At 38.0% G+C, this 14,361-nt stretch overlaps 1 protein-coding gene and 13 non-coding genes across 14 annotated transcripts in view; 13 read left to right on the top strand and 1 right to left on the bottom strand.

The window, feature by feature from the left end:
- Nucleotides 1–14,361, bottom strand: part of LOC142338166 (proteasome adapter and scaffold protein ECM29-like) — a 212,565-nt gene that overhangs the window by 155,057 nt on the left and 43,147 nt on the right. The window lies entirely within an intron of this gene.
- Trnaa-ugc (transfer RNA alanine (anticodon UGC)) lies at nt 564–635 on the top strand. The gene has a single exon. It is a non-coding gene; the product is annotated as a tRNA-Ala (tRNA).
- Trnaa-ugc (transfer RNA alanine (anticodon UGC)) lies at nt 1,426–1,497 on the top strand. Its single transcript has one exon. It is a non-coding gene; the product is annotated as a tRNA-Ala (tRNA).
- Nucleotides 4,209–4,280, top strand: Trnav-uac (transfer RNA valine (anticodon UAC)). The gene has a single exon. It is a non-coding gene; the product is annotated as a tRNA-Val (tRNA).
- On the top strand, nt 5,270–5,341 carry Trnaa-ugc (transfer RNA alanine (anticodon UGC)). Its single transcript has one exon. It is a non-coding gene; the product is annotated as a tRNA-Ala (tRNA).
- On the top strand, nt 6,241–6,312 carry Trnaa-ugc (transfer RNA alanine (anticodon UGC)). The gene has a single exon. It is a non-coding gene; the product is annotated as a tRNA-Ala (tRNA).
- Trnaa-ugc (transfer RNA alanine (anticodon UGC)) lies at nt 7,302–7,373 on the top strand. Its single transcript has one exon. It is a non-coding gene; the product is annotated as a tRNA-Ala (tRNA).
- On the top strand, nt 8,157–8,228 carry Trnaa-ugc (transfer RNA alanine (anticodon UGC)). Its single transcript has one exon. It is a non-coding gene; the product is annotated as a tRNA-Ala (tRNA).
- Trnaa-cgc (transfer RNA alanine (anticodon CGC)) lies at nt 10,716–10,787 on the top strand. The gene has a single exon. It is a non-coding gene; the product is annotated as a tRNA-Ala (tRNA).
- Trnaa-ugc (transfer RNA alanine (anticodon UGC)) lies at nt 11,144–11,215 on the top strand. The gene has a single exon. It is a non-coding gene; the product is annotated as a tRNA-Ala (tRNA).
- On the top strand, nt 11,580–11,651 carry Trnaa-ugc (transfer RNA alanine (anticodon UGC)). The gene has a single exon. It is a non-coding gene; the product is annotated as a tRNA-Ala (tRNA).
- Nucleotides 12,441–12,512, top strand: Trnaa-ugc (transfer RNA alanine (anticodon UGC)). Its single transcript has one exon. It is a non-coding gene; the product is annotated as a tRNA-Ala (tRNA).
- On the top strand, nt 13,720–13,792 carry Trnaa-ugc (transfer RNA alanine (anticodon UGC)). Its single transcript has one exon. It is a non-coding gene; the product is annotated as a tRNA-Ala (tRNA).
- On the top strand, nt 14,150–14,221 carry Trnaa-ugc (transfer RNA alanine (anticodon UGC)). The gene has a single exon. It is a non-coding gene; the product is annotated as a tRNA-Ala (tRNA).

Here is a 14,361-nt window from a genome sequence, read left to right as displayed (position 1 = left end):
AAAAAAAAGCTCTGTTTGCAGCGTAATCAAACTTGACATCTTTGCGCAATCTAGCTATAGGCAATTTTAAACTCACATAATATGTAAAAATGTAGCTCGTTGAGCTCTTGTTGTCAGCAAATTACTGTTCAGAGGGGATATAGCTCAGTGGTAGAGCGTCAGCTTCGCATACACGAGGCCAGGATTTCGAACCCCAATGTCTCCCAACACAAATCCATCTTTTAGTTTGGACTGAAGTTTCATTTATCTATGGGTATAGTTAAATAAAAGAACTCTATAAGAAGCCAATAAAAACAACACTACTTCAACATTCGTTGGAACTCAAAAATGTTCGAATTATGAAGAGACCAAACACAGTCTAATTGTAGTAGAACATCACGACTTATTTGAATTAGCTCAGGCACTATATTATACTCAATGAAATGTATGGAAACAATAGCTTTGGCTGCAGCGTTATCAAACTTGACATCTTTGCATTTTCTAGCTATATGAAATTTTAAAGTAACATAGTATTTAAAAAATTAACTTGTTGAGCTCTGGTTGTCCGCAAGTTTCTGTTCACGGGGGATATAGCTCAGTGGTATTGCATCCGCTTTGCATGCGGAAGGCCTGGGGTTCGAGCCCCCATATCTCCAATAACAACCCCAGCTTTTAATTTTGACTGAAGTTTCATTTATCTATGGGAATAATTAAGTCAACCAAATCTAGGAGAAGCCGCTCATGCATCACTGCCTCAAAATTCGGTGGACCTAAAAAAATGTTCAAATTACGGAGAGACCGAATACAGTCTAATTGTAATAGAACATCATAATACATGTGGAACAGCTCGAGCAGTAGATTATACGCAACAAGATGCATGGAAAAACAGCTTTGATTGCAGGAATATCAAACTTGACATCTTTGCACCTTCTAGCTATAGGCAATTTTATTGTTAGATAATATGTAAAAATTTAACTCGTTGAGCTCTCTTTTTCAGGAAGTTACTGTTAAAAGGGGATATAGCTCAGTGGTAGAGCGTCCGCTTTGCATGCTGAAGGCCTGGCGTTCGAAACCCCCCCCCCAATCTCCAATAACAAACCAAGATAAAAATTTTGACTGAAGTTTCATTTATCTATGGGAATAATTAAATCAATCACATCTAAGAGAAGCCACTCATGCATCACTGCCTCAAAACTCGGTGGACCTAAAAAATGTTCAAATTACGGAGAGACCGAATACAGCCTAATTTTAATAGGACATCATAATACATGTGGAACAGCTCGGGCAGTAGATTATACGCAACAAGATGCATGGAAAAACAGCTTTGATTGCAGCAATATCAAACTTGACATCTTTGCACCTTCTAGCTATAGGCAATTTTATAGTTACATAATATGTAAAAATCTAACTCGTTGAGCTCTCTTTTTCAGGAAGTTACTATTCACAGGGGATATAGCTCAGTGATGGAGCGTCCGCTTTGCATGCGGAAGGACTGGGGATCGAACCCCCATATCTCCACAAACAAACCCAGATATTAATTTTGACTGAAGTTTCATTTATCCATGGGAATAATTAAATTAACAAATCTATGAGAAGCCACTCATGCATCACTGCCTCAACATTCGGTGGACTTAAAAAATTTTTAAATTACGGAGGGACCGAATACAGTCTAATTATAATAGGAGATCATAATACATGTGAAACAGCTCGGGCAGTAGATTATACACAACAAGATGCATGAAAAAACAGCTCTGTTTGCAAACTTGACATCGTAATCAAACTTGACATCTTTGCGCAATCTAGCTATAGGCAATTTTAAACTTACATAATATGTAAAAATGTAGCTCGTTGAGCTCTCGTTGTCAGCAAGTTACTGTTCAGAGGGGATATAGCTCAGTGGTAGAGCGTCAGCTTCGCATACACGAGGCCAGGGTTTCGAACCCCCATGTCTCCGAATACAAATCCATCTTTTGGTTTTGACTGAAGTTTCATTTATCTATGGGTATAGTTAAATATACGAACTCTATAAGAAGGCAATAAAAAAACACTACTTCAACATTCGTTGGAACTCAAAAATGTTCGAATTATGAAGACACCAAACACAGTCTAATTGTAGTAGAACATCACGACACATTTGAATTAGCTGAGGCACCATATTGTACTCAATGAAATGTATGAAAACAATAGCATTGGCTGCAGCGTTATCAAACTTGACATCTTTGCACTTTCTAGCTAAATGAAATTTTAAAGTAACATAGTATGTAAAAAAAATAACTCGTTGAGCTCTGGTTGTCCGCAAGTTACTGTTCACAGGGGATATAGCTCAGTGGTAGAGCGTCCGCTTTGCATGAGGACGGCCTGGGGTTGCAACCCCCATATCTCCAAAACCAAACCCAGATTTTAATTCTGACTGAAGTTTCATTTATCTATGGGAATAATTAAATCAACCAAATCTAGGAGAAGCCACTCATGCATCACTGCCTCAAAATTCGGTGGACCTAATAAAAACGTTCAAATTACGGAGAGACCGAATACAGTCTAATTGTAATAGGACATCATAATACATGTGGAACAGCTCGGGCAGTAGATTATACGCAACAAGATGCATGGAAAAAACAGCTTTGATTGCAGCAAAATCAAACTTGACATCTTTGCACCTTCTAGATATAGACAATTTTATAGTTAAACTATATGTAAAAAATAAACTCGTTGAGTTCTCTTTCTCAGGAAGTTACTGTTCACAGGGGATATAGCTCAGCGATATAGCGTCCGCGTTGCATGCGGAAGGCCTGGGGTTCGAACCCCCATGTCTCCAATAACAAACCCAGCTTTTAATTTTGACTGAAATTTCATCTATCTATGGGAATAATGAAATCAACCAAATCTATGAGAAACCAATCATGCATCACTGCCTCAACATTCGGTAGACCTAAAAAATGTTTAAATTACGGAGGGACCGAATACCGTCTAATTATATTAGGACATCATAATACATGTGAAACAGCTCCGGCAGTAGATTATACGCAACAAGATGCATGGAAAAAACAGCTTTGGTTGCAGCAATATCAAACTTGACATCTTTGCACCTTCTAGCTATAGGCAACTTAAAAGTTACATAATATGTAAAAGTTCAACTCGTTGAGCTCTCTTTTTCAGCAACTTACTGTTCACAGGGGATATAGCTCAGTGGTAGAGCGTCCGCTTCGCCTGCGGAAGGAATGGGGTGTGAACCCCCATATCTCCACAAACAAACCCAGATATTCGTTTTGACTGAAGTTTCATTTATCCATAGGAATAATTAAATCAACCAAATCTATGAGAATCCACTCATGCATCACTGCCTCAACATTCAGTGGACCTAAAAAATGTTTAAATTACGGAGGGACCGAATACAGTCTAATTATATTAGGACATCATAATACATGTGAAACAGCTCGGGCAGTAGATTATACGCAACAAGATGCATGGAAAAAACAGCTTTGGTTGCAGCAATATCAAACTTGACATCTTTGCACCTTCTAGCTATAGGCAATTTTAAAGTTACATAATATGTAAAAATTTAACTCGTTGAGCTCTCTTTTTCAGCAAGTTACTGTCACAAGGGATATAGCTAAGTGGTTGAGCGTCCGCGTCGCATGCGGAAGGACTGGGATTCGAACCCTCATATCTCCACAAACAGAACCAGGTTTTAATTCTGACTGACGTTTTATTTATCTATGTGTATAGTTAAATAAACGAACTCTATAAGAAGCCATTAAAAAAACACTACTTCAACATTCGGTGGACCTTAAAAATGTTTTAATAACGGAGAGACCAAATACAGTCTAATTGTAATAGGAGATCACAATACATGTGAAACAGCTCGGGCACTAGAACAAACCCAGATTTTAATTTTGACTTGAAGTTTCATTTATCCATAGGAATAATTAAATCAACCAAATCTATGAGAATCCACTCATGCATCACTGCCTCAACATTCAGTGGACCTAAAAAATGTCTAAATTACGGAGGGACCGAATACAGTCTAATTATATTAGGACATCATAATACATGTGAAACAGCTCGGGCAGTAGATTATACGCAACAAGATGCATGGAAAAAACAGCTTTGGTTGCAGCAATATCAAACTAGACATCTTTGCACCTTCTAGCTATAGGCAACTTTAAAGTTATATGATATGTAAAAGTTTAACTCGTTGAGCTCTCTTTTTCAGCAACTTACTGTTCACAGGGGATATAGCTCAGTGGTAGAGCGTCCGCTTTACATGCGGAAGGCCTGGGGTTCAAACCCACATATCTCCAAAAACAAACCCAGATTTTTATTTTGACTGAAGTTTCATTTATCCATAGGAATAAATAAATCAACCAAATCTATGAGAAGCCACTCATGCATCACTGCCTCAACATTCGGTGGACCTAAAAAATGTTAAAATTACGGAGGGACCGAATACAGTCTAATTATAATATGACATAATAAGACATGTGAAACAGCTCGGGCAGTAGATTATACGCAACAAGATGCATGGAAAAACAGCTTTGGTTGCAGCAATATCAAACTTGACATCTTTGCACCTTCTAGCTATAGGCAATTTTAAAGTTACATATGTAAAAATTTAACTCGTTGAGCTCTCTTTTTCAGCAAGTTACTGTTCACAAGGGATATAGCTAAGTGGTTGAGCGTCCGCGTCGCATGCGGAAGGACTGGGATTCGAACCCTCATATCTCCACAAACAGAACCAGGTTTTAATTCTGACTGACGTTTTATTTATCTATGTGTATAGTTAAATAAACGAACTCTATAAGAAGCCATTAAAAAAAACACTACTTCAACATTCGGTGGACCTTAAAAATGTTTTAATAACGGAGAGACCAAATACAGTCTAATTGTAATAGGAGATCACAATACATGTGAAACAGCTCGGGCACTAGAACAAACCCAGATTTTAATTTTGACTTGAAGTTAGTTTCATTTATCTATGGGAATAATGAAATCAACCAAATCTAGGAGAAGCCACTCATGCATCACTGCCTCAAAATTCGGTGGACCTAATAAAAGTGTTCAAATTACGGAGAGACCGAATATAGTCTAATTGTAATAGGACATCATAATACATGTGGAACAGCTCGGGCAGTAGATTATACGCAACAAGATGCATGGAAAAAACAGCTTTGATTGCAGCAATATCAAACTTGACATCTTTGCACCTTCTAGCTATAGTCAATTTTATAGTTACAAAATATGTAAAAATTTAACTCGTTAAGCTCTCTTTTTCAGGAAGTTTCTGTTCACAGGGGATATAGCTCAGTGGTAGAGCGTCCGCTTTGCATGCGGAAGGCCTGGTGTTCGAACCCCCATATCTCCGAATACATACCCAGATTTTAATTTTGACTGAAGTTTCATTTATCCATGGGAATAATTAAATCAACCAAATCTATGAGAAGCCACTCATGCATCACTGCCTCAGCATTCGGTGGACCTAAAAAATGTTTAAATTACGGAGGGACCGAATACAGTCTAATTATTTATATGGGAATAATCAACCAAATCTATGAGAAGCCACTCATGCATCACTGCCAACATTCGGTGGACCTAAAAATGTTTAAATTACGGAGGGAACGAATACAGTCTAATTATAATAGGACATAATAAGACAAGTGAAACAGCTCGGGCAGTAGATTATACGCAACAAGATGCATGGAAAAAACAGCTTTGGTTGCAGTAATATCAAACTTGACATCTTTGCACCTTCTAGCTATAGTCAATTTTATAGTTACATAATATGTAAAAATTTAACTCGTTGAGCTCTCTTTTTCAGGAAGTTTCTGTGCACAGCGGATATAGCTCAGAGTTAGAGCGTCCGCTTGGCATGCGGAAGGCCTGGGGTTCGAACCCACATATCTCCAAAAACAAACCCAGATTTTTATTTTGACTGAAGTTTCATTTATCCATGGGAATAATTAAATCAACCAAATCTATGAGAAGCCACTCATGCATCACTGCCTCAGCATTCGGTGGACCTAAAAAATGTTTAAATTACGGAGGGACCGAATACAGTCTAATTATTTATAGGACATAATAAGACATGTGAAACAGCTCGGGCAGTAGATTATACGCAACAAGATGCATGGAAAAAACAGCTTTGATTGCAGCAATATCAAACTTGACATCTTTGCACCTTCTAGCTATAGTTAATTTTATAGTTAAATAATATGTGAAAATTTAACTCGTTGAGCTCTCTTTTTCAGGAAGTTTCTGTTCACAGGGGATATAGCTCAGTGGTAGAGCGTCCGCTTTGCATGCGGAAGTCCTGGGGTTCGAACCCCCATATCTCCAAAAACAAACCCAGATTTTAATTTTGACTGAAGTTTCATTTATCCATGGGAATAATTAAGTCAACCAAATCTATGAGAAGCCACTCATGCATCACTGCCTCAGCATTCGGTGGACCTAAAAAATGTTTAAATTACGGAGGGACCGAATACAGTCTAATTTTAATAGGACATCATAAGACATGTTAAACAGCTCGGGCAGTAGATTATACGCATCAAGATGCATGGAAAAAACAGCTTTGGTTGCAGCAATATCAAACTTGACATCTTTGCACCTTCTAGCTATAGGCAATTTTAAAGTTACATAATATGTAAAAATTTAACTCGTTGAGCTCTCTTTTTCAGCAAGTTACTGTTCACAAGGGATATAGCTAAGTGATTGAGCGTCCGCGTCGCATGCGGAAGGAATGGGATTCGAACCCTCATATCTCCACAAACAGAACCAGGTTTTAATTCTGACTGACGTTTTATTTATCTATGTGTATAGTTAAATAAACGAACTCTATAAGAAGCCATTAAAAAAAACACTACTTCAACATTCGGTGGACCTTAAAAATGTTTTAATAACGGAGAGACCAAATACAGTCTAATTGTAATAGGAGATCACAATACATGTGAAACAGCTCGGGCACTAGAACAAACCCAGATTTTAATTTTGACTAGAAGTTTCATTTATCTATGGGAATAATGAAATCAACCAAATCTAGGAGAAGCCACTCATGCATCACTGCCTCAAAATTCGGTGGACCTAATAAAAGTGTTCAAATTACGGAGAGACCGAATATAGTCTAATTGTAATAGGACATCATAATACATGTGGAACAGCTCGGGCAGTAGATTATACGCAACAAGATGCATGGAAAAAACAGCTTTGATTGCAGCAATATCAAACTTGACATCTTTGCACCTTCTAGCTATAGTCAATTTTATAGTTACAAAATATGTAAAAATTTAACTCGTTAAGCTCTCTTTTTCAGGAAGTTTCTGTTCACAGGGGATATAGCTCAGTGGTAGAGCGTCCGCTTTGCATGCGGAAGGCCTGGGGTTCGAACCCCCATATCTCCGAATACAAACCCAGATTTTAATTTTGACTGAAGTTTCATTTATCCATGGGAATAATTAAATCAACCAAATCTATGAGAAGCCACTCATGCATCACTGCCAACATTCGGTGGACCTAAAAATGTTTAAATTACGGAGGGAACGAATACAGTCTAATTATAATAGGACATATTAAGACAAGTGAAACAGCTCGGGCAGTAGATTATACGCAACAAGATGCATGGAAAAAACAGCTTTGGTTGCAGTAATATCAAACTTGACATCTTTGCACCTTCTAGCTATAGTCAAATTTATAGTTACATAATATGTAAAAATTTAACTCGTTGAGCTCTCTTTTTCAGGAAGTTTCTGTGCACAGCGGATATAGCTCAGAGTTAGAGCGTCCGCATTGCATGCGGAAGGCCTGGGGTTCGAACCCACATATCTCCAAAAACAAACCCAGATTTTTATTTTGACTGAAGTTTCATTTATCCATGGGAATAATTAAATCAACCAAATCTATGAGAAGCCACTCATGCATCACTGCCTCAGCATTCGGTGGACCTAAAAAATGTTTAAATTACGGAGGGACCGAATACAGTCTAATTATAATATGACATAATAAGACATGTGAAACAGCTCGGGCAGTAGATTATACGCAACAAGATGCATGGAAAAAACAGCTTTGATTGCAGCAATATCAAACTTGACATCTTTGCACCTTCTAGCTATAGTTAATTTTATAGTTACATAATATGTGAAAATTTAACTCGTTGAGCTCTCTTTTTCAGGAAGTTTCTGTTCACAGGGGATATAGCTCAGTGGTAGAGCGTCCGCTTTGCATGCGGAAGTCCTGGGGTTCGAACCCCCATATCTCCAAAAACAAACCCAGATTTTAATTTTGACTGAAGTTTTATTTATCCATGGGAATAATTAAGTCAACCAAATCTATGAGAAGCCACTCATGCATCACTGCCTCAGCATTCGGTGGACCTAAAAAATGTTTAAATTACGGAGGGACCGAATACAGTCTAATTTTAATAGGACATCATAAGACATGTTAAACAGCTCGGGCAGTAGATTATACGCATCAAGATGCATGGAAAAAACAGCTTTGGTTACAGTAATATCAAACTTGACATCTTTGCACCTTCTAGCTATAGGCAATTTTAAAGTTACATATGTAAAAATTTAACTCGTTGAGTTCTCTTTTTCAGCAACGTACTGTTCACAGGGGATATAGCTCAGTGGTAGAGCGTCCGCATATGGGTGGTAGAACACCCATATCTCCACAAACAAAACCAGGTTTTATTTTGACTGACGTTTTATTTATCTATGGGTATAGTTAAATAAACGAACTCTATAAGAAGCCATTAAAAACAACACTACTTCAACATTCGGTGGACCATAAAAATGTTTAAATTACGGAGAGACCAAATACATACAGTCTAATTGTAATAGGACATCACAATACATGTGAAACAGCTCGGGCAGTAGATTATACGCAACAAGATGCATGAAAAAACAGCTTTGATTGCAGCAATATCAAACATGACATCTTTGCAGCTTCTAGCTATAGGCAATTTTAAAGTTAAATAATATGTAACAATTTAACTCGTTGAGCTCTCTTTTTCAGCAAGTTATTGATCACATGGGATATAGCTCATTGGTAGAGCGTCGGCTTCGCATGCGGAAGGACTGGGGTTCGAACCCACATATCTCCACAAACAAACCCAGATATTAATTTTGACTGAAGTTTCATTTATCTCTGGGAATATTTGAATCAACCAAATCTATGAGAAGCCACTCATACATCACTGCTTCAACATTCGGTGGACCTGAAAAATGTTTAAATTACGGAGGGACCGAATACAGTCTAATTTTAATAGGACATCGCAATACATGTGAAACAGCTCGGGCAGTATAATATACACAACAAGATGCATGTAAAAAACAGCTTTGGTTGCAGCGTTATCAAACTTGACATCTTTGCACCTTCTACATATAGGCAATTTTAAAGTTACATAATATATAAAAATTTAACTCGTTGAGCTCTCGTTTTCAGCAAATTACTTTTCACATGGGACATAGCTCAGTGATAGAGCTTCCGCTTTGTATGCGGAAGGCCTGGGGTTCGAACCCCATTTCTCCAAAAACAAACCCAGATTTTAATTTTAACTGAAGTTTCATTTACATTTGGAATAATTAAATCAACCAAATCAATGAGAAGCCACTCATGCCTCACTGCCTCAACATTCGGTTGATCTAAAAAAATGTTCAAATTACGTAGAGACCAAATACAGTCTAATTGTAATAGGACATCACAATACATGTGCAACAGCTCGGGCTGTAGATTATACGCAACAAGATGCATGGAAAAAAAAACTTTGGTTGCAGCGTTATCAAACCTGATATCTTTGCACCTTCTAGCTATAGGCAATTTTAAAATTACATAATATGTAAAAATTTAACTGGTTGAGGTCTCGTTTTCAGCAAGTTACTATTCACAGGGGATATAGTTCAGTGGTAGAGAGTGAGCTTTGCATGCGGAAGGCCTGAGGTTCGAAACCCCATATCTCCAAAAACAAACCCAGATATTAATTTTGACTGAAGTTTCAATTATCTATGGAACTAATTAAATTAACCAAATCTATGAGAAGCCACTCATGCATCACTGCCTCAACATTCGGTGGACCTAAAAAATGATCAAATTACGGAGAGATCAAATACAGTCTAATTGTAATAGGACATCACAATACATGTGAAAAAGCTCGGGCAGTAGATTATACGCAACAAGAAGCATGGAAAAACAGCTTTGGTTGCAGCGTTATCAAACTTGACATCTTTGCGCCTTCTCACTATAGGCAATTTCAAAGTTACATAATATGTAAAAATTCAACTCGTTGAGCTCTCGTTTTCAGCAAATTACCTTTCACAGGGGATATAGCTCAGTGATATAGCGTCCGCTTTGCATGCGAAAGGCCTGGGGTTCGAACCCCCATTTCTCCAAAAACCAACCTAGATTTTAATTTTAACAGAAGTTTCATTTATCTATTGGAATAATTAAATCAACCAAATCTATGAGAAGCCACTCAAGCATCACTGCCTCAACATTCGGTGGACCTAAAAAAATGTCCAAATTACGGAGAGACCAAATACAGTCTAATTGTAATAAGACGTCACAATACATGTGAAACAGCTCGGGCAGTAGATTATACGCAACAAGATGCATGGAAAAACAGCTTTGGTTGCAGCGTTATCAAACTTGACATCTTTGCGCCTTCTCGCTATAGGCAATTTCAAAGTTACATAATATGTAAAAATTCAACTCGTTGAGCTCTCGTTTTCAGCAAGTTACTATTCACAGGGGATATAGCTCAGTGGTAGAGCGTCCGCTTCGCATGCGGAAGGATTGGGGTTCTAACCCACATATCTCCACAAACAAACCCAGTAATTAATTTGACTGAAGTTTCATTTATCCCTGGGAATAATTAAATCAACCAAATCTACGAGAAGCCACTCATGCATCACTGCCTCAACATTCGGTGGACCTAAAAAAATGTCCAAATTACGGAGAGACCAAATACAGTCTAATTGTAATAGGACATCACAATACATGTGAAACAGCTCGGGCAGTAGATTATACGCAACAAGATGCATGGAAAAACAGCTTTGGTTGCAGCGTTATCAAACTTGACATCTTTGCGCCTTCTCGCTATAAGCAATTTCAAAGTTACATAATATGTAGAAATTCAACTCGTTGAGCTCTCGTGTTCAGCAAATTACTTTTCACAGGGGATATAGCTCAGTGATATAGCGTCCGCTTTGCATGCGGAAGGCCTGGGGTTCGAACCCCCATTTCTCCAAAAACCAACCCAGATTTTAATTTTAACAGAAGTTTCATTTATCTATTGGAATAATTAAATCAACCAAATCTATGAGAAGCCACTCATGCATCACTGCCTCAACATTCGGTGGAACTAAAAAAAATGTTCAAATTACGGAGAGACCAAATACAGTCTAATTGTAATAGGACGTCACAATACATGTGAAACAGCTCGGGCAGTAGATTATAAGGAACAAGACGCATGGAAAAAACAACTTTGGTTGCAGCGTTATCAAACCTGACATCTTTCTTTGCGCCTTCTGGCTATAGGCAATTTTAAAGTTACATAATATGTAAAAATTTAGCTCGTTGAGCTCTGGTTGTCCCCCAGGGTATTGTTGACAGGGGTTATAGCTCAGTGGTAGAGCGTCCGCTTTGCATGCGGAAGACCTGGGGTTCGAGACCACATATCTCCACAAACAAACCCAGATATTATTTTGACAAAAGTTTCATTTATCCCTGGGAAAAACTTAATCAACCAAATCTATGAGAAGCCACTCATGCATGCATCACTGCCTCAACATTCGGTGGACCAAAAAAAAGGTTAAATTACGGAGGGAGCGAATACAGTCTAATTTTAATAGGACATCACAATACATGTGAAACAGCTCGGGCAGTAGATTATACGGAACAAGACGCATGGAAAAAACAACTTTGGTTGCAGCGTTATCAAACTTGACATCTTGGCACTTTCTAGCTATAGGCAATTTTAAAGTTACATAATATATAAAAATAAACTCGTTGAGCTCTCTTTTTCAGCAAATTACTTTTCACAGGGGATATAGCTCAGTGATAGAGCGTCCGCTTTGCATGAGGAGTGCCTGGGGTTCGAACCCCCATTTCTCCAAACACAAACCTAGATTTTAATTTTAACTGAAGTTTCATTTATCTATTGGAATAATTAAATCAACCAAATCTATGAGAAGCCACTCATGCATCACTGCCTCAACATTCGGAGGACCTAAAAAAATGTTCAAATTACGGAGAGACCAAATACAGTCTAACTGAAATAGGACATCACAATACATGTGAAACAGCTCGGGCAGTAGATTATACGCAACAAGATGCATGGAAGAAACAGCTTTGGTTGCAGCGTTATCAAACTTGAGATCTTTGCGCCTTCTGGCTATAGGCAATTTTAAAGTTACATAACATATAGAAATTTAACTCGTTGAGCTCTCGTTTTCAGCAAGTTACTATTCACAGGGGATATAGCTCAGTGGTAGAGCGTCCGCTTTGCATGCGGAAGGCCTGGGGTTCGAACCCCCATATCTCCAAAAACATACCCAGATTTTTATTTTAACTGAAGTTTCATTTATCTATTGGAATAATTAAATCAACCAAATCTATGAGAAGCCACTCATGCATCACTGCCTCAACATTCGGAGGACCTAAAAAAATGTTTAAATTACGGAGCGACCAAATACAGTCTAATTGAAATAGGACGTCACAATACATGTGAAACAGCTCGGGCAGTAGATTATAAGGAACAAGACGCATGGAAAAAACAACTTTGGTTGCAGCGTTATCAAACCTGACATCTTTCTTTGCGCCTTCTGGCTATAGGCAAATTTAAAGTTACATTTAATATAAAAAATTAAATCGTTGAGCTCTCGTTTTCAGCAAGTTACTGTTCACAGTGGATATAGCTCAGTGGTAGAGCGTCCTCTTTGCAGGCGGAAGGCCTGGGGTTCGAACCCCCATATCTCCAAAAATAAACCCAGATATTATTTTTGACTGATGTTTTATTTATCTATAGTTAAATAAACGAACTCTATAGGAAGCCATTAAACACAACACTACTTCAACATTCGGTGGAACTCAAAAATGTTCGAATTATGAAGAGACCAAATGCAGTCTAATTGTAACAGAACATCACAATACATTTGAATTAGCTCAGGCACTACATTATACTCATGAAATGTATGGAAACAACAGTTTCGGCTGCAGTGTTATCAAACTTGACACTTTTACGCTTTCTAGCCATACGCAATATTAAAGTTGCAAAACATGCAAAAACATAGCGCTCTGGTTGTCAGCAACTAACTGGTCACAGGGATTATCGCTCATTAGTAGCTTGTCCGCTATGCATGCGGAAGGCCTGGATTCAAACCCCCATATCTCCAAAAACAAACCCACCATTTAGTATTGACTGAAGTTTCATTTATCTACGGGTATAGTTAAATAAAAGAACTCTATAAGAAGCCATTAAAAACAACACTGCTTCAACAATCGGTGGAACTCAAAAATGTTCCAATTATGAAGAGACCAAAGACAGTCTAATTGTAGTAGGACATCACAAACCATTTGAATTAGCTCAGGCACTATATTGTACTCAATGAAATGTATGGAAACAAAATCTTTGGCTGAAGTGTTATCAAACTTGACATCTTTGCACTTTCTAGCTATATGCAATTTTAAAGTAACATAATATTTAAAAAAATAACTCGTTGAGCTCTGGTCGTCCGCAAGTTACTGTTCACAGGGGATATTGCTCAGTGGTAGAGCGTCCGCTTTGCATGCTGAAGGCCTGGGGTTCGAACCCCCCATTTCTCCAAGAACAAACCCAGATTTTAATTTTGACTGAAGTTTCATTTATCTATGAGAATAATTGAATTAACCAAATCTATGATAAGCCACTCATGCATCACTGCCTTAACATTCGGTAGACCTAAAAAAATGTTGAAAGTACGGAGAGACCAAATACAGTCTAATTCTAATAGGACTTCACAATACATGTGAGACAGCTCGGGCAGTAGGTTATAGGCAACAAGATGCATGGAAAAACAGCTTTGGTTGCAGCGCTATCAAACTTGACATCTTTGCACCTTCAAGCTATAGGCAATTTTACAGTTACATAAAATGTAAAAAATTAACTCGTTGAGCTCTCGTTTTCAGCAAGTTACTGTTCACAGGGGATATAGCTCAGTGGTAGAGCATCCGCTTTGCATGCGGAAGGCCTGGGGTTCGCACCCCCATATCTCCAAAAACAAACGCAGATTTTAATTTTGACTGAAAATTCATTTATCTATGGGAATAATTAATTCAACCAAATCTTTGAGAAACCACTCATGCACCACTGCCTGAACATTCAGTGGACCTAAAAAAATGATCAAATTACGGAGA

This window comes from Convolutriloba macropyga, chromosome 4 (genome assembly GCF_964194025.1).
Source record: "Convolutriloba macropyga chromosome 4, txConMacr16.3, whole genome shotgun sequence".
Taxonomy (NCBI): Eukaryota; Metazoa; Xenacoelomorpha; order Acoela; family Convolutidae; genus Convolutriloba; species Convolutriloba macropyga.
This window is presented reverse-complemented; position numbering and strand designations above follow the sequence as displayed.